This window comes from Lithobates pipiens, unplaced genomic scaffold (assembly GCF_037356315.1).
Source record: "Lithobates pipiens isolate NorthernLeopardFrog02 unplaced genomic scaffold, aLitPip1_a1.2 Scaffold_18, whole genome shotgun sequence".
Lineage (NCBI taxonomy): Eukaryota > Metazoa > Chordata > Amphibia > Anura > Ranidae > Lithobates > Lithobates pipiens.
In genome coordinates, this window is record NW_027507758.1 from 210795937 (window position 1) to 210814551 (window position 18615).

The 18615-nt window shown below is 44.8% G+C and overlaps 1 protein-coding gene across 5 annotated transcripts in view; it reads left to right on the top strand.

Annotated features, from left to right (window-relative positions):
• ARID4B (AT-rich interaction domain 4B) overlaps positions 1-18615 on the top strand; it is a 2504499-nt gene that overhangs the window by 1469399 nt on the left and 1016485 nt on the right. The window lies entirely within an intron of this gene.

Genomic DNA, 18615 nt, shown 5'->3' on the forward strand with positions numbered 1-18615 from the left:
CCCGTGGGACCATCTTCTCTTTAATATATTGCCTCAAAAAGGCGATGTCCCATTGGAGATGGACCTCCGAGACCATCACATTTTTGAGTCTAATAAAGAGACCACTGACTTCGGTGTTAGTGGAATTAGATGTGAAAACACCATCTGTGTTGAGGGATCTAGAAGTTCTATATTCAAAAATATCCATTTAAGAATAGAAAAATAAGAAAGAAAGCTGCAGTGAATAGTGAGTCACAAAATAGAAGTAGGAATAGGGGGAAAACACCATAGTGTAGCGCTTCTAAAGTGATAAATGTAATCAACATGTGTTAAAAGAATGATCATATAACAAAGATCATATAAATATTATAAATGAGCAAAATAAAGTCCAAAGAGTGGGTATAAGCTTCCGTGGAAGAGCTGGCACAAAGATGGTCAGACCGTATCAAAATAAGAGGCAAATCCTATTAAACGAATATGTCCATGTACATCAGCTTGTCTGGAAACATTAGGAGAAATAGATGGATACTTCTTACCAAATCTGTTGGACTCACACAGTCGTATGACAATTGAGTCAATAAAGCTTGGGGTCACAATCTGGGACCGAGGAGTGGATCGAAGGAGGTCCGTCAGCCTGGTGGGGAAACTCCAAAAGACCGTCAATGGCTTAGATCCATTCCACGTGGCCAATTCCTTAGGCTTAGGCGTAACTGCACGAATACTAGTGACTTCATCTCTCAATCCTATACCATCCGTAAGAGGTTCTTAGACAAGGGCTATGATCCATGCGCTCTTGATATTGACATCCAAACAGCCCTACATACTGATAGGGCTTCCCTTATCCAGAAGAAAGTTAAATCAAGAACTAATGATAAATTTAAATGGTCTTTCTTTACCACTTTCTCCACACAAAACACTGAGATAAAGATAATCATTAACAGGCACTGGAAGGTGTTATCTAGTGACAAAATCCTAGGTGGAATAATTCCTGAGAAAGCCGGAATTATCTACAGGGGAGCCCGATCGATACAAAATGATATCTCTCCCAATGTAATAGACATCCCTAGACCTATACAATTTTTCCCACAGAGTAAGGGATATTTTCCCTGCAGAAAATGCAACGTCTGCATACACAACATGTTGGGTAAGGGGAAAAGTGATTCTTTTATATCCACAGCCACTTCACGTAGGTACATGATGAAACACTTTACCACCTGCACCACCAGGTATATTGTTTATTTGATCACCTGTCCGTGCAACCAACAATATGTTGGCCGCACTATTCGTCACTTCTCAATTAGAGTTAACGAACACCTCAGTAAAATCAAAAAAGGCTGTGACAAGCACACAGTCCCGAGACACTACCTTGAAAAACACAATAGGGACCCCAAGGGTACACGCTTTCAAATCATTGATAAATTTGTCCCGAGCTGGAGGGGAGATTCATGCCTACGGGGGGTGTCGCGCCTCGAGACGTTTTGGATCTATGAATTGAGGTGCTACTCCCCCTTCGGCATGAACACAGACTGGGACATTAACAGCTTCATTAATCAGGCTTAATTTATTCAGTTTCAGATCTTCACAATTACACCTCACTTTTGCTACATTCCCCTATTCACTATTTATTTCCATTTTATTTTCATTTTTGATCCACTGTCCTGTTTACACATTAACTATGTACCTTCTATGTTCACGGCACACACCTTATACCGTTCGTGTGCTGTCGTTTCTGCACGTCATTTATTTATTTCCAATATTGTTTACTTTTATCTCCAGTCCCTGTCCCTTGTTCTAATTTAGACATGTGTGACTACATGGTTATTTTTTATAACTCTATGTGACCTGGGACAGATGTTTCTTGGTAAATGTATATACACACATTTTTTCAAGCCCCAAGAATCCCAGGGTCCTTTTTGATAGCGATGCGTAATCGGAACGCACAGGATTTGATTATCTGATTTACCTTATTTTTTATTTATTTTTTTATTTCTGACATCATTTCCTTATTAACAATTCCCAATGTGTCAGCTCAGAGGGGTGTCTATGTCCCCCCCCCCCCTTCTTCGTTTTCTCCTCTTTCCCTTTGTATGATTCGGTTTTTAATCTAAGGGGATGCGTTGTGGTTGCCATGGTCACGTTGCTACTCGACGTTTGTTGCGACGTGACGTGGCTATGTTTCCTCCTCTGCCTGTTCTGGGTGTAGTGAGGCCTCTATGGCGCATGACGCGACGTAATTACGTCTTGCGCTACGACGCATGCGCATTGCCGTCATGCTTCCGGTCGTTTTGATTGGCCGTGATGCCGCTCGCCACGCTCCGTGGCGGGTGACGTACATCGTGCGGCAAATGGCGCCAAATTCTGACGCTCTTCCACATCCTACGCCTATGCGTGCACCTCCCATCTCAAGGACGCATGTCCTTCTTAGCCCCTCCCATGTTTGGTCACGCGATGTACACATTCGGCGATTGGTGGGGGTTTCTCAGTCGTATTACACGTCACCACGTTTCCCTATCACCTGACCGGATTCTCGTACAATAGGACACCATGCAGTAACAGTTACCATGACTACACAGATACATCCTTTGGCTGTATACCGCTAGTAAATTAGCAATATACATCTAACCAGCACAATGATCGATTGTCATTAGACATTACCACCTTTACCTGCTAAGATCTATTGTGATACAACATAAATGGGAACAAGTCTCTTCAGGTGATGGCTTTATAATACACTTTATACAGTAACGATATTATATGGTTGGCTATACCACACGAGTGTTAGATGCAATCTTGCATAGGTTTTATCTGTTTACTGGCCCTCCCTGGAGGTTTGAGGAGGTCTAGATTAACATATGTGATCTATTTATGATTACGGCTGTTTATTAATTTCTTACTGTTATCAAATTCAATGTAACTGCTTTTATTAGTAGGAGGGTTATACTTTGGATGATATTTGCATTTGGTTATTATGTTTGAACATGTCTATCCTGATCTGACCAGACTGTTTATTTCATCTGTTAAGGGGTTGTCCGAGACACGAGCCTCCGCCCCCTTGTAGGCGGAACTGTTTTAGACATCCTATATATTTGTTAGCAATGTGGTGGGCCCCAACATGCCCCTGTCGAAGACATATGTGTCGAAACGCGTCGGGCTAGCTGTTGGCACCCCACATTGCTTTTACCTTTACTTTTACCTTATTGCTTTGTGATCACTAAGTCATTAGTTACTTTTTTGACTTTTAATAAATTACCATTTTTTATCGCCTGACCCGCACCATGTGGAGCTCTTTCTTCCTTTTTTCTTTTTTGGTCTAAACCCTTAAAACACCTTTCCCTTCACCTCGGGGCATTTGGAGTATCGGTGTGCAGTGGGCCATATCTGAGTTGGATTTCCAAACCATTCTGAAGTTCCATCGGTGAGATTCATCATTGGGCATACGGTCTTTTGGAGTTTCCCCACCAGGCTGACGGACCTCCTTCGATCCACTCCTCGGTCCCAGATTGTGACCCCAAGCTTTATTGACTCAACTGTCATACGACTGTGTGAGTCCAACAGATTTGTTAAGAAGTATCCATCTATTTCTCCTAATGTTTCCAGACAAGCTGATGTACATGGACATATTCGTTTAATAGGATTTGCCTCTTATTTTGATACGGTCTGACCATCTTTGTGCCAGCTCTTCCACGGAAGCTTATACCCACTCTTTGGACTTTATTTTGCTCATTTATAATATTTATATGATCTTTGTTATATGATCATTCTTTTAACACATGTTGATTACATTTATCACTTTAGAAGCGCTACACTATTTTTTACTTTTTGTTTGTTGAACTTTGTTTGTTTAAGTGTTGGCTGCTGTGCTTTTTATGTATATTTGATTCTAGCGCAGTGTTTTCCCCCTATTCCTACATCTTTATTTGGTGCAAATTTTAAACCCTGATTTAATACTTCTAATGCCCCGTACACACGAGAGGGATTAAGTCTGACAGACTTCCGACGGAGTTCTAGCGGAGTTCCGCCGGAGTTCTGGCGGACTTTTCGACCGAACGGACTTGACCACACACCATCACACCAAACTCCGACGGAGTCGAACGTGATGACGTACGACTGGATTCGACGTAGGAAGTTCCTAGACAGTAGCCAATAGCTGCCCTAGCGTCGGTTTTAGTCCGTCGGAGTAGCACACACACGAGCGGATTTTTCGAAGGGGACCGGGTCCGGCGGAGTTCCGTCGGGAAAATTTAAAGCATGCTTCATTTCTAAAGTCCGTCAGACTTTAGCTTCGCTAAAGTCCGTTGCAGCCCACACACGATCGGATAGTCCGCCGGACTCAGTCTGTCGGAGTTTGGATGTCGAAAAGTCCGCTCGTGTGTACGGGGCATTATTCTTTCTCAGAAAGCTCCACACCTGCCAGATTGAAAATGCCCTCATTTACTTGTCTCTCTTTCTTTTTCTTTCTCCTACCTCCTCTCTTTCCTCGTTTTCTATAGATTCTTGTGGAGGGTGGGGGGTGGGAGGAATACAGTAAGGCCCTTTCCATCCTCTCCCTTCCCCCCCCTGGTGTTGATTTTGATAAGCTCCTGGTCTCCCTCTAAAATTACCTCTAAAGGAACCTCTAGGAGGTCTCGGAGGATAATGATTCCTCGGCGGTTCATCATAGTTGTAATCGGGATGTCTATTATCCAAAGGGCCATATCTATTATAAGTATATATTGGATGGGGAGAAGAGTGGGGGTAGGGATTGGATGGTGGATAATAATGGGTTTTTGAATTACCTCCTTGTTTACTGTTTGTTTTCTTGGGGGTACTAGAAACTGGTTTAGTTTTAGCTAATGATTCTAAAATGGGTTCTCTTTCACCTGAAGTTTCACTACCAGATGTGGCCAAAAGAGTTTCCTGCCATTTATATACTTTGTTTTGCTCAAAATCTTTGATATCCCTCTGATATTTTTTAATTTTTTTTATTTTTGATTTCACTATCATATTTGGCTAGATGGCTCTGTAAAGTTTTTGCTCTTTCTAAATATTCGTCAGTGGTACTGAATGGCACCATTCCTTCTCTAAGATCTGTGATTTTGGCATCCAAAATCGCAGATTTAGCTTTCCTTTTCCTGACCATGAGTTGCATCAATTTTTGCTCACAGGCATTGAAAAATTGGTACCATTCATCCAACATTTGAAGGTCCTCAGTCCCTTCATTGGGACTGATGTCCCACCTGAGTCTCCTTGGAGTCAGGCTCTTTTCCATATACATATCAAATGAGGCTACATCCCACCAAAGCCTTATTTGCTTTTCCATGTCTGTTTGCAATTGTCTAAAGCCTTTTTCTAGGTCTAAATTGGGACTAGGAGTCTGTTGAAAGACTTCCTCTAGATTAAAGTGCCTTTCTTTCATGAAATTAAACATATCCATGTCTGCGTGAGTCTTTTAAAGTAAACAAGAGAAACTTGATACTAGAATAAATGTGAAAATATGGCTGAAAAACAACAGCTAGTAAACTCCGCGCCACTTATAAAAATGTGAAAAAAAGGAATAAACTAATAATCAGTGAATCAAATATACCAAGTGAAAACACTAATAGCTGCTCCCTAGAAACAAGAGAAAAAACTTGTAGTGCTGAAAATAGAGTGATAGTAGGGGCGCTGAAAAATTGTAAATATAAACGTCAATTACAAATGTGAAAATTAATAATCATAAAACACCTCAAGTGGACTTCCGGTTCGGGCGCCACATGAGGAGGAGGTAAGCGGACATAGCTCCCGCCGCATACCCCCTATAAGTCAGCTACACAGCAGCCATCCACCTCGGGGACCCATCCGACTATCTGGGGAAGACCCTGTGCCCTTGATGGACCGATTTGTAGAGCGGTCCAGACACCGATCGCTGACCGCCACGATGTCCGCGATGGCGGACGCGGCCGAATCCTCGGCCAATATGGTGCCGGCTCACAGCCTCACAGAGCCCTCGCAGACTTGCCCTCTGCTCCCAGGCGTGGAAGCGATTCCCTCAGCCGACATAGCCCAGGCGGTGGTCACCTTACTGATGCCCACGCTGACATCATCTATTGACTCTGCAATACAAAAGGCTATGGAGCAATACCACAGCGAATTACAGGCCCAGGCGCAGCGCCTTACACAGGCTGAAGAGTGGATCTCCCTCATGGAGGATGACACCACTGCTCAGGCTGCTGCTCTTGCTCGCCTCACACGTTCTACCAGGGACTTGTGGATCAAATTGGACGATTTTGAGAACCGAGCGAGGAGGAACAATTTGAGAATAGTGGGACTACCTGAGTCTGTCTCCACAGCGCAACTGATGGACCTCTGCATGGTAACTATCCCTGCTCAACTGGGCCTTTCTACCCCGTGCGTCGTGGAACGAGCGCACCGCCTAGGCCAGCCCTCAGAACAGCGCAACAAGCCTAGAGCGGTCATTGCTAGATACCTGAACTACGCGGATAAACGTGCCATCCTGCAGAAGTTCCGCTCCCAACGCACCCTAACTGTTGATGGCGTTAACTTGCTTCTGTTCGCTGACTACTCAGCTGAAGTCATGAGACTGAGAAAAGAGTTTTCACCAATCTGTGCCTCCCTCTTTAAGAACCATGTCAAGTTTACTCTGGCCTATCCGGCGGTTCTTCACGTTACTTTTCCCAATGGCACCCGCCGCACTTTCAACTCACCCTCTGAAGCGGAACGCTTTCTCAACTACCCCGCAGACATGGATACCACGAATGATCCCTTGACGAAGAGTCCCTCTTCTGGTCTGGCTACCGATACTCAGGCTCCCACCGCTAACCAGCTGAGCCCTTCCAAACCACCTTACAAGCGCAGTCGCTCAACCACCCAGCATTCACGTACTGAGCTCCGCTGAACTCGACCTTTCATCCCTCCTGGTTCCCTGCCTGGATATTGGTCGCCACTGATCTTATTGTGCGGTCCTTCATGGGATGCTTGCCAATGAGACTGTGCCTACACACTGCTGTTATGTTTGACGTTTCTCTTTTATTTCTTTAATGCAGGGGCATTTGCCCTTATTGTCAACCTGTTCATGATATGTTTTTTAGTTCCCGGTGATAGCCCGCCTAGTTCACCTACACGTTTAATTGTCACATTTTTGGCATGCCTTTATCGTGCTGCCCTTTTGGGTCTCTGGGGTCTTCCCCCCTCCCCTCTCCCACCCCCCCAGTCCTCCCCCCCCCTGGGGCACTGCTTTGTATTCTCTCCCCTCTCTTATTCCCCCCCCCTGCCCTTCCCCCTCCCCGAGGATCATATTCAGCTTCTCCCAGGGGGTGCGTGCACCCGCTGGGAGACTTGTGCCTTAGATGCATCTCGTGTGGAAAAAGGTGAAGTGGGCTACGGCTACTTTATGGTGTATACACCAAAACTGTTATGTTTTATTACATGCTGTCTGGTTCTGTCCCCTTTTCCCCTCTCTTCTGTCTCCTGCTCCCACTTTTCTTTCTTCTCCCCCCCCTCTTGTACTTGGCTACCCTTAGAGGCTCCCCTATCTATGCGTACTCCCAGGTGCCTTTCCATCTATCTCAGAATTGGTTTAATGGTTTTTTTTTCCACCTGTTACCACCCCTACTGATCCCTATGGCTGTGACACCACTAGAGACCAATTTAATATAGTATCGTGGAATGTTAAGGGCCTTCGGTCACCTACCAAACGCATGAAAGTTCTCCGTCACCTGAAGCGGTTGAAGGCTGACGTGGCGCTCCTACAAGAGACCCACTTAACCGACGGAGATCTTTCACGCCTCCGCAAACTTTGGGTTGGCGAAGTTCTGGGTTCCCCGGCTGCAGGTCGCAAGGCGGGGGTGGCTGTTCTGCTTCATAAACGCCTACAATATACCACCCGTAATGTTCGTACAGATTCATGTGGTCGTATGATCACTTTGCACCTTACCCTGGCCTCTAAAGACATTGCTATAACTAACATATATGCGCCCAACTCCCCCGATTCGTCGTTTTTCCAGGAACTGGGAGCCTGGATCTCCCAAACACCTGAGGCCCTCCACCTGATAGGTGGGGACTTCAACTCTGTTATGTGCCCTTTTGAGGATAGAACTTACCGAGACTCTCGTACACCTGCACCCTCGGCCCTCGCCAACACTGACGCCACCCCCCTTGCTCGTACGATCTCATCGCTGAACTTCACTGATGTCTGGCGCTTGTCCCATCCTACAGAACGTGAATTCACTTTCTACTCACCCCCCCACAAGTCTTTCTCGCGTCTTGACTATGTCTTTGCGTCCCCGGCTCTCCTGCCGTTGGTGGGAGATCCCGACATCAAAGACATGGCCATCTCCGATCACTGCCCCGTAACGGTTAGCCTACTAAATGTGAAACCTCCCTCATCTTCACCCGTATGGCGCTTCCCCTCCTATCTGGCTGATAATGAAGATTTCAAACAGATGCTACTTACTAGTTGGACCGACTATGTAGAAACGAATGGTGAACACATCACCACTCCGAATCTCTTCTGGGAGGCTGGAAAAGCCTTCCTTCGTGGCAGAATCATAGCTTATGTGACACAATATAAGAAACACTCAAAACAACACTATTTGCAGGCCAGCGAAAGACTTCGCTCCATGCACCTCGATGTCCTTCGCAACCGCACGCAGGCTAACATTACTGCCTGGCAGTTAGCCAAGCAGAACTTTGACCTTTGGGCGGAAAGGCAGGAGCAGATTGCCTCCTCCTTTTTGACCATGCGACTTCACAAATATGGCAATAAAGCGGGCAAGCTTCTGTCCCAGCTTTGTGCGGGCTTCAAAAGGCCCACCCATATCCATGCCCTGAAACACACCGATGGATCCATTGTTACCTCCCCTAAGACGATTAGCAAACTTTTGACCGACTATTACACATCCTTATACGCGGAAGACCCCATAGATCACACAGTCGCTGACCAGCTACTTTCAAGGGTGAGCTTGCCACAATTGACCCGATCACAATTAGACGCTATTAATGCTCCCATCACCCTAGATGAAATTAGGTCTACGATAAAATTGATGTCCCCTTCTAAAGCACCAGGCCCCGATGGGTACTCCGCCGAATTCTATAAACTTACCCGAGACTTTATCCCCGCTACCCTATGCAAAGTTTTCACCGCCCTCTGGGACGGTGGGTCCTACCCCCCTACGGGTTCACAGGCCCACATTAAGTTAATCACCAAACATGGCAAAGACCCCTTACACCCAGGTTCGTATAGGCCCATTTCCCTTATAAATGTTGACGTTAAGATACTATCCAAAATGATAGCTTCACGCCTAGCCACCATTCTCCCCACTCTCCTGCACCAGGCCCAATCAGGATTTACAACTGGCAGATCGGCAACTTTGAATATTCGCAAAGCACTACTGACATTGGAAAGAGCGAAACTATGCCCAGAACAAGATTTAGCCATCATATCCATTGACGCCGAAAAGGCTTTTGATAACATTAGTTTTGCCTGGCTATTTAAAGTGTTGCAAGCCTTTGGCTTTTCAGGCCCAGTTACGCACTTCCTCTGTCAAATGTACAATGCCCCGACTGCCAGATTAGTTACTCCGGACTTTGTTTCGCCCACTATCCCTCTCACCAAAGGGACGAGACAAGGCTGTCCCTTGTCCCCCCTTTTGTTCAATCTAGCGATCGAACCCTTATCTAGACTTTTAAATTCCCCCGACGGTGTCAGCGGAATTGCGATCGGGGACCAGAACTTACAGTCTGCGCTGTTTGCAGACGACATTTTACTTTTTTCGTCCAACCCTCCGGCTGATTTTGACAAACTTCGTGACCTATTTGCGGCGTATATCGCCTATGCTCAGGATTCAGAATCAATTTTGATAAGAGTGAGGTCCTTTCCTTAAATCCGCGAAAAGCCATTGCCTGGCAATCATCTTCACCCTTTGCAATGGCACGGCACCATATCACTTACCTGGGAGTGCGCATAGGTCGGGAACCCCCTTCTCTTTATACCCTCAATTACCCACCCTTGATTGCTAAGATTACGCATGAGTTAGAAGCTTGGGCAGGCCTGCCGCTATTTCTCTTTGAAAGATGTCATCTTTTCAAGATGGTCTCCTTTGCGAGACTGCTCTACCCGATGCAAACCATCCCACTTCTACTTAAACACTCTGATGTACAGAGGGTACACAGGGCCCTGTCCACTTTTCTCTGGGCCAACAAGAAACCTCGCATTGCCCTTCAGAAATTATGCCTTCCGAAGCCTGACAGGGGTGCAGGCCTGCCCAATCTCCGTTTTTATAATCTCTCGTGCCTATTGAGACAGGGCCTTGACTGGATAGCGGGTAAATCAAGATACTCAAATCATAACTTTGAGAAGGCGTTGGTACATCCATACACGCTTCCTGCGGTTCTCCATTCCAACATTCACACTCTACCGGCTCATCTTAAGCCCAATATCCTTATCCGGGACACAGTGGTGGCTTGGAGGGAGATTAGGAGGCTCTTAGGACTACCTGCTAACATTTCCATTCATCTACCCATCCAAGGCAACCCTATGTTTCCACCCTCTACCATTCATTCGGCCTTTGACCACTGGGGGAAACAGGGTCTACTCAAAGTGGCCTCCCTGTACGAGCCTGGGCGTGGAACACTCAAATCCTTCCAAACCCTGTCTCAGGATTTCTCACTCCCTTCTTCCCATGTATTTCATCACTATCAACTATTGAGTTACCTGAAAACGATAGGAGGGTTACGCCCGGATTGCTTCCGCAAGTCGCAACTGGATGCTGTGCTTCAACAAGGTGATTACTCCATCTCTACCCTCTATTCCCACCTAATCATGTACCAGGCGGACAAGTACCACATTGCCCCTTTTAAGCAATGGGCCTCTATATTCAATGACATGAACCTACCGGAAAGAATCCTAAAAGGATACATACTTGTTCACAAACTAGTCATCTCGGAGAAATGGCGGGAAACTCAATTTAAGATCACTCATAGAGCTTACTACCCCTTCCGCACCAACACTGTGGATCCCTCGCAAACCAAATGTCCATGGTGCTCCCTGGATCGCCCCACCCTACTGCACCGTTTATGGGACTGCACCTCAATATCGGCATTTTGGGACTCGGTCCTGGACTATATCCTGCACATCAACAAAACACCTGTACCTAAGGACCCACTGACCTGCCTGTTTAGCTGTGACCCTCCACCCCTGTCGCTGGGGTCTCCTCGTCCGGTTACCCTTACTCATTGGTCCCACATATGCCTGTTGGCAGCTCGCAGGACTATTATGAATTGCTGGATTTCCACGACTCCACCGAGTCTATCAGGTGTTAAACAAACCCTGCTCTCGCTGTTCCACATAGAACGACTTGATGTTATCTCATCCCACTTCAACTCTACTCCCCGCTTCTTTGCCAGATGGAGGGACTTTATCGAGCAATCCTTAAACTCGGAGGAGATCACATCCCTTGTTTACCCCTTTCGTTATACAAGCTGGTACCTACGCCACGATATCGGCAACGCACTGGGGAAACTCAAGCTGGCGTCCTCACACACCAGCTCATCTCCTTCACAGGACTCTGCTCTCTTGCTGGACCAACTGCCACCAGGTATATTCGACCCTATCTCGACTGCACCGGATGACATGCAACCCTCTACCCATCCCTCTGCATCTCCATAACCCTCCCTGGACACATGGTTCTGCTTATACTAGTACTGTTCTCCTGTCCTACATGTAGGAGACTTGTGTTACTGTTTTTTTTTGCTATTGTTTCTACTCCTAGGTAGGGGTGCTATGCCTGCCGAGAACCTTCTTTTTCGCTACCCTTCCTCAACATGATTATGAGAGGGTTCTCGCCTCCCTGGGTACCGTTCCCCATCCCCCCTTCCCCCCCCCCCCCACCCACCTCCCCCCCCCCTCCCTTCTATCTCTTCTTTCTTCTCTTTTCTTTCTTCTCTTCTCCTTTTCTCTTTTTTCTCTCTGTTAACGACTAAACCGCATGATGTCGCGACCCTTCGGGTCGTCAGGATGTTGTATTCCTTTTTTTTTTTTTTTTTTATTTCTCTACCATGATACTGTCATACTGTTCAACTGATATGTATTGTCAATTTTTTCAATAAAAATATGTTTAAAAAAAAAAAACACCTCAAGTAATAGTCACTATCACCATGAATTGAAAAACAAATAGTTGCAACGAAATGAAAAATAATATAAAAAATAAATAAAGTCTCACTTAGATACTAGAAAAACAAAAATATCCACAGTCCAAGACAGTGATTCATTCAGTGGAAAACTCCATCTAAATTCATATGCCAGAAGGCGGCTGTAATCTTCTACAAAGTTGTGACACGTCCCTTCACCAAACTTTTTTTGGACACAGAAAAACACCCCAACTGTGAAGATAAAGTTGTCTTCTTACCAGATGCTGTTGACTACTTTACTTAAAAAGATAGTCAAATAGGCTTATGCAGGTGAATTCCCTGCTCACATGGAATATGCTGGACCTCTTATGGAAAAAACCTTCTCCTCATAGATTCAGACAGGTCATAAAAAAAGGAGAGCAAACAGAATCCATAGTGTGACACCGTTTAATAATAAAATAAATTAAAAAAACATAAGGCCAAATGGCTGCTTACATATGCCGGTGCCCGACCTGGCACTGGGGCTGCTCGCTTAAAACAATAGTTTCGTAATGGATGCGTAGTTCCTCGTTGTGTAGGGCGTGCGTTCCACCAAGAAACAGCCGACAACCAAAAACGTCCGGAACTGTACGTGTACGAACGTGACTAGGTACCGCCTTGACGTACATTTCGTTTGACACGTCATCAGGAAGCGTACCTAGTCAGAGTCAACGTTCTTTATGGTGTCTCGATCGATCGAAAGGAACGCACGCCCTACACAACGAGGAACTACGCATCCATTACGAAACAATTGTTTTAAGCGAGCAGCCCCAGTGCCAGGTCGGTTCCCAAAACCCGGTCCCAGGATTGGAGATTCCGTCCCACCCATAGCACTATGGAATCTCCGGGCTCCAGGTCCCAAACTGGATTCTTGAAAACAATGAGGAAACTGAAAAGCCAGTTTCCTCACAAACAAAGAACTTTCTTGGAGCCCCTCAACCTGCCTGGTTGAGAACCCTGCATTCTTCTGCTGGTGGGGTACCATACTACCACACATGAAACAAAGTACATATGGTACATATGAGTAATGATAACAACAAATATAATACTTTGAACAACCTAGGTGAAGGGTAACAATCAAATCCTTGTGGCTTGGAGCCTTGATAGCAATGTTATAGCCAGTGGAATATGTGTGGGTCTTGTTGTATAATGAACGATTACCGAATGGGGGTAAAAGGACCGCTTGGCAGCCCAGGAGTGTCTGATGTATAAATATGAGTTGCTGAAGCAGTTACCTAAGGAAACTGGGTTCATATAGTGAATTGTCAGTCGAGTCTTAAGAAACCGTGATATGTTTTCTTTTACACAGGTCGTTGTCTACGGTCTTTACCGATGCGTGTGTCCCGCACACCACCAGCGTTTTAGGGGGGGGGGAGGGGGTTGTAGGTGAAGACGGAAGGGATAAAATGGTATGGGGATGAGTTAGCGCCAGAAGCCTTGATAGGTGTGTATTATAAGCAGAATTGAATGTATAATATATCAAAGGAGTAACCTCTGCATCGTTTATCATAGGAATTGCAAATATCTGAGGGGTTATGTTTATTGGTTGTTAGACTTATTAGGGAGAGTATCTGTATTCCGAGTATGAAATTGTATCTTGGGGGACAGAGTAAATGGTCGATACTTATATTCAGGTGTGAAATCCTCGTTTATAATCCTCAGTTGATTTAAAGTGAATCCAACAAGGCCCATAGTGTAGTGAATTTTTGAGGCGAGTTGCGTGAGATTGCTATTAGTTCTTCCATTTCTGCAATCTTATTCACTCTTATGAACCAATCCTTTATGGAAGGCACTCTTGGGGTGCCCCACAGAGGGGGTATGCATAATTTTGCAGCATTAACAAGCATCATGGCTAATGTTCTAAAATAGGGTATGTCTCTTGATTTATGGAGGTGGAGTATGAGTTGGGCAGGTAAGAATTCAAGTTTATAAGTGATTATTTTTGTGATCAATTTGTGAACCTGTATCCAGAATGTCTGGATGTAGGGGCAGGACCACCAGATATGGAGGAGTGTACCCAGTGCCTGTTGGCATCTCCAACATTTATCCGATTGGGATGTGTTATATCTGTGTAAAATGTGTGGAGTGCGATACCATCGTGAAATTATTTTATAGTTTGTCTCTTGAGTGGAGACGTTTATAGAGCCTTTGTGAGTGTTCCGGTATATTATGTCCCAGGAGTCTTTTGTCAAGTCTAATTTTAGGTCTCTTGCCCAAGCTTCACAGGCTCTGTCCTCATCAGATTGGACGTTCCACCAGAACATGTTCTGTAGTTTGGATATGATATGGCGTTGTGGTTCATCGCTTAACCACTTGCCGACCAGCGCACGACGATGTACGTCGACAGATTGGCACGGGCAGGCAAATGGGCGTACATGTACGTCCCTTTAAATTTGCCGCCCTGCCATCGGGAGCGCGCCGCCGTCGGCGCGCTCCCGCGCTGGTTGGGACCCCCGTGAGTCCGGTCGTGGGACCCGCGGACTCGATCGCCACGGGCATCCCCGCGATCGTCTCACGGAGCGGCCAAATGAAGAAATGCCGTTGTAAACAGCATTTCTTCATTCTGCCTAGCAACTAGTGATGCTGATCTCTGCTCCATGTGATTGGAGCAGAGATCAGTGTTCACTAAATGAAAGCCCAACCCCCCCCCCCAGTTAGTAACACACCCCTAGGAACACTTAACCCCTACACTGCCACCCACTGGTTAACCCCTTCACTGCCAGTGTCATGTACACAGGAATCACTGCATTTGTATAGCAGTGATTACTGTATAAATGACAATGGTCCCAAAAATGTGTCAAAAATGTCCGATGGGTCCCCCATAATGTCGCAGTCACAATATAAATCGCTGATCGCCGCCATTACTAGTAAAAAAAAAATACTAAAAAATTATTAATAAAAATGCTATAAAACTATCCCTATTTTGTAAACGCTATAACTTTTGCGCAAACCAATCAATAATCGCTTATTGCGATTTTTTTTACCAAAAATATGTAGAAGAATACGTATCGGCCTAAACTGAGGGAAAAAAAAGTTTTTTTATATATTTTTGGGGGATATTTATTATAACAAAAAGTAAAAAAGAATGCGTTTTTTTCAAAATTGTCGCTCTATTTTTGTTTATAGCGCAAAAAATAAAAACCGCAGGGATGATCAAATACCACCAAAAGAAAGCTCTATTTGTGGGAAAAAAAGGATGTCAATTTTGTTTGGGAGCCACGTCGCACGACCGTGCAATTGTCAGTTAAAACGACACAGTGCCGAATCGCAAAAAGTGGTCTGGTCTTTGACCAGCAAATTGGTCCGGTCTGAAAGTGGTTAAGCACATATTTTCAAAGTCAGTCAGTTCGTCAGAGAGGTCTGATTTAGTTTTTATACTATCAACAAAATGCTTGAGTTTCCAGTAGGATAGAGGGCTGAGCCTGTGTGCTTGCCATGTCTCTATTAGCTGTTCTCGGGGAAGTAGCGTGCCTCTCCTGACTATATGATGTATTCTTAGGCCTATGGTTGGTTGTGCGTGGGTGAACAGGTGGTGATCCATGCCTGGTGGAAACTGTGGATTAGAGAGTATTGGCGAGAGGGGGCCTGGGTTTTTTGAGAAATGAAATATGTGATTGGTTTGTTTGAAGCATTTCAATGTGGTACTTATTGTTGGGTGTTTCTTAATGTTTTCTGGTAGGAGTTCGTATTTGATCCAGGGGGACCCGGTTATGGGGTGGTTAGAGAATGCGTTTTCTAAGGCTATCCAGTCTTTTGATTGTTGGTTCGTGTGCCAATCTATAATATGTTGTAACTGACATGCCCAGTAATAGTGTTGTATATCTGGCAGACCAATTCCTCCTTTGGTTTTTGGTTTAATGAGCTGTGAGAATTTGATTCTGGGCCGTTTTAGATTCCATATGAAATCCCTGCATATTTTGGAGATGTTATTTAGGAAAGAGTTAGGGAGTTGAATGGGGATCGTTTGTAAAAGGTAAAGGATGCGTGGCAGGATGTTCATTTTAACTATTGCCGTTCTCCCAAACCATGAAAAGTGGGCTTTGTTCCATTTTTTAAGATCTTCAGTGATGGTTTTGAGCAATGGGTGAAAGTTTTTCTGATAGATATCTGTTAAATTTGCGGGTAATTGGATTCCCAGGTAAGTCAGAGCATCTGATTTCCAGATGAAAGGGAAGTTTTGCTTACTGAGGGCTATTTGGTGGTCTGGAAGAGTTATATTAAGGGCATGTGATTTTGCAAAGTTTATTTTAAGATGGGCGACGTTTTGGAATGTAGCAAAGTCTTTTAGGAGGTTGGGGATAGTTATCAGTTGGTCGGACAAAAAGAGGAGGATATCATCCGCAAAGGCGGCAACTTTGTAGGTTTTCTTCGCTATGGAAATCCTGTGTATATCTGGGTTGTCCCTCAATCTTCTTAAGAGGGGTTCAAGTGTGAGGATGAATAGGATGGGTGATAGGGGACAGCCTTGATGCGTACCGTTGTTTATTTTGAAGGCCTCTGACAGGGTGCCATTTACTCGGACTTGTGCCTTGGGGTTAATATAGAGAGATAAAATAAGGTTTATGAGGCGATCCCCGAGGCCAAAATTTCTTAATACCGCTTCCAAATAGTCCCAGGCTAGCCTGTCAAAGGCCTTCTCGGCATCTAAGGATAGGAAGAATCCTGGGGTTTTAGTGGTAGAGAGCCAGTGGTGGATATTGATAGCCTTGAGGGTGTTATCCCTGGCTTCCCTCCCAGGGATAAACCCTACTTGGTCCGTTGAAATGAGATTAAGGATTAAGGGGAGTATCCTATTGGCAACAATTTTTGCGAAGAGCTTCAGATCAGCATTTAGTAAGGAGATGGGGCGATAGTTTGAAGCTAGTTCTTTGTCTTTACCAGGTTTTGGGACAACACATATGTGTGCGTCAAGTAGGTTGTTAGAGATTGCTTTGGGTTTTGCTAGTAGGTTAAAAGCTTTTAGGAATGGGGATGTTAAGAGATTCGGGAAGGATTTGTAATATGTCATACAGAATCCATCTGGGCTGGGGCTTTTGCCCGTTTTCATCTGTTTAAGGGCTATAAGAAACTCGTTTTCAGTTATTGGGCCGTCTATAGATTGAGCTTGCTCATGTGAAATTGGTTTAGGGCTATTATGTTGGAGGAAGTCAGAAATTATATCCCCACGATTTCTGCTGTCTTTGTGTGATTTGTGTTGGGGGGGGGGGGGGGGTTATAAAGCTCTTCATAGTATCGTGCAAAGTGGTTATATTTCCTCACTGTTGGATATGGTTGTTGTCGCAGATGTTCTGAGTTTGTGGACTGTGTTCGCTTTTTTTGTTTGTAGAGCTTTGGCTAGCAGTTTGCCACTTTTATTACTGTGTTCATAAAATAGTTTTTGAGATAAAATATAATTTTTCCTGAATCTTTTCCCTAATTCTTCTTTGAGAAGATTTCGGGTTTGTTCCAATTCTTGTAGGGTATCTTGGGCTAAGGTTAGTTTGTGGGCTTGTTCTAATTTGCGAATTCGGTCTAGCAGTGAATTTGTGATGTCTTGTTGTAATCGTTTGCGGAGAGATGCTAGTTTTATAAATTCCCCCCTAACCACACATTTGCGGGCCTCCCACTGTGTTATATGTGACGTATCCGGAGTATCGTTTGTTTCAAAAAAGTTCTGGATGGTGTTCGTGATCGTATCCATGTATGTCGCATTTGTTAAGAGTGATGTATCAAGTCTCCAAATTTTGGATCTCTGTGTTTGTTCCGGAAATTCCAGAGTAACGGTTATTGGACTGTGATCGGATAGGAATGTAGGTTCAATTGTAGCTTCCGATAGGAGTGGCAGGTCCCTTTGAGTGATAAAAAGATAGTCTATTCTGGAATGGCAGTTGTGGGGTTTAGAGTAAAAGGTGAAATCTGACTCGGGGGTGGAGTGTGCGCCAGGAATCATGGAGGAGGAGATCCTGTAGTTGGGTTTTAATTTGTTTAAGGGCTCTGAACGGGATTGAGGATGACCCAGAGGAGGTATCCTCCAACGGGTTTAAGGCTATATTAAAGTCTCCCCCAAGTAGGAGGATTCCTGATTTGAAAGAGGCTAGGGATATAGCTATCTCGCGAAAAAAGCTGACTTCATTTGAGTTTGGGCTATATATATTAGCTATCGTGATAGGATTATTCCATATTGTGCCTTTGATAAAGGCGTATCAGCCATTTTCATCAATTAGTGAATCTGTTATGTCTATGGGTATTCGTTTTGAGATTAAAATAGAGACCCCTTTGGTCTTCGCTTCCGGGTTAGTTGCGTGATAGGATGTCGGGAATGCGTCGTTTGAGAGTTTGGGCACATGTTCTGATTTAAAATGTGTCTCCTGAAAAAGGATGACATCAGCTTTGAGTTTTTTCATATATGACAGGAGTTGCGATCTTTTTTCTGGTATATTTAGCCCTTTAGCATTGAGGGATATTATTTTGAGCTTATTCTTTGTGGAAGGTGCTTTTGTCATAGGCATTCTG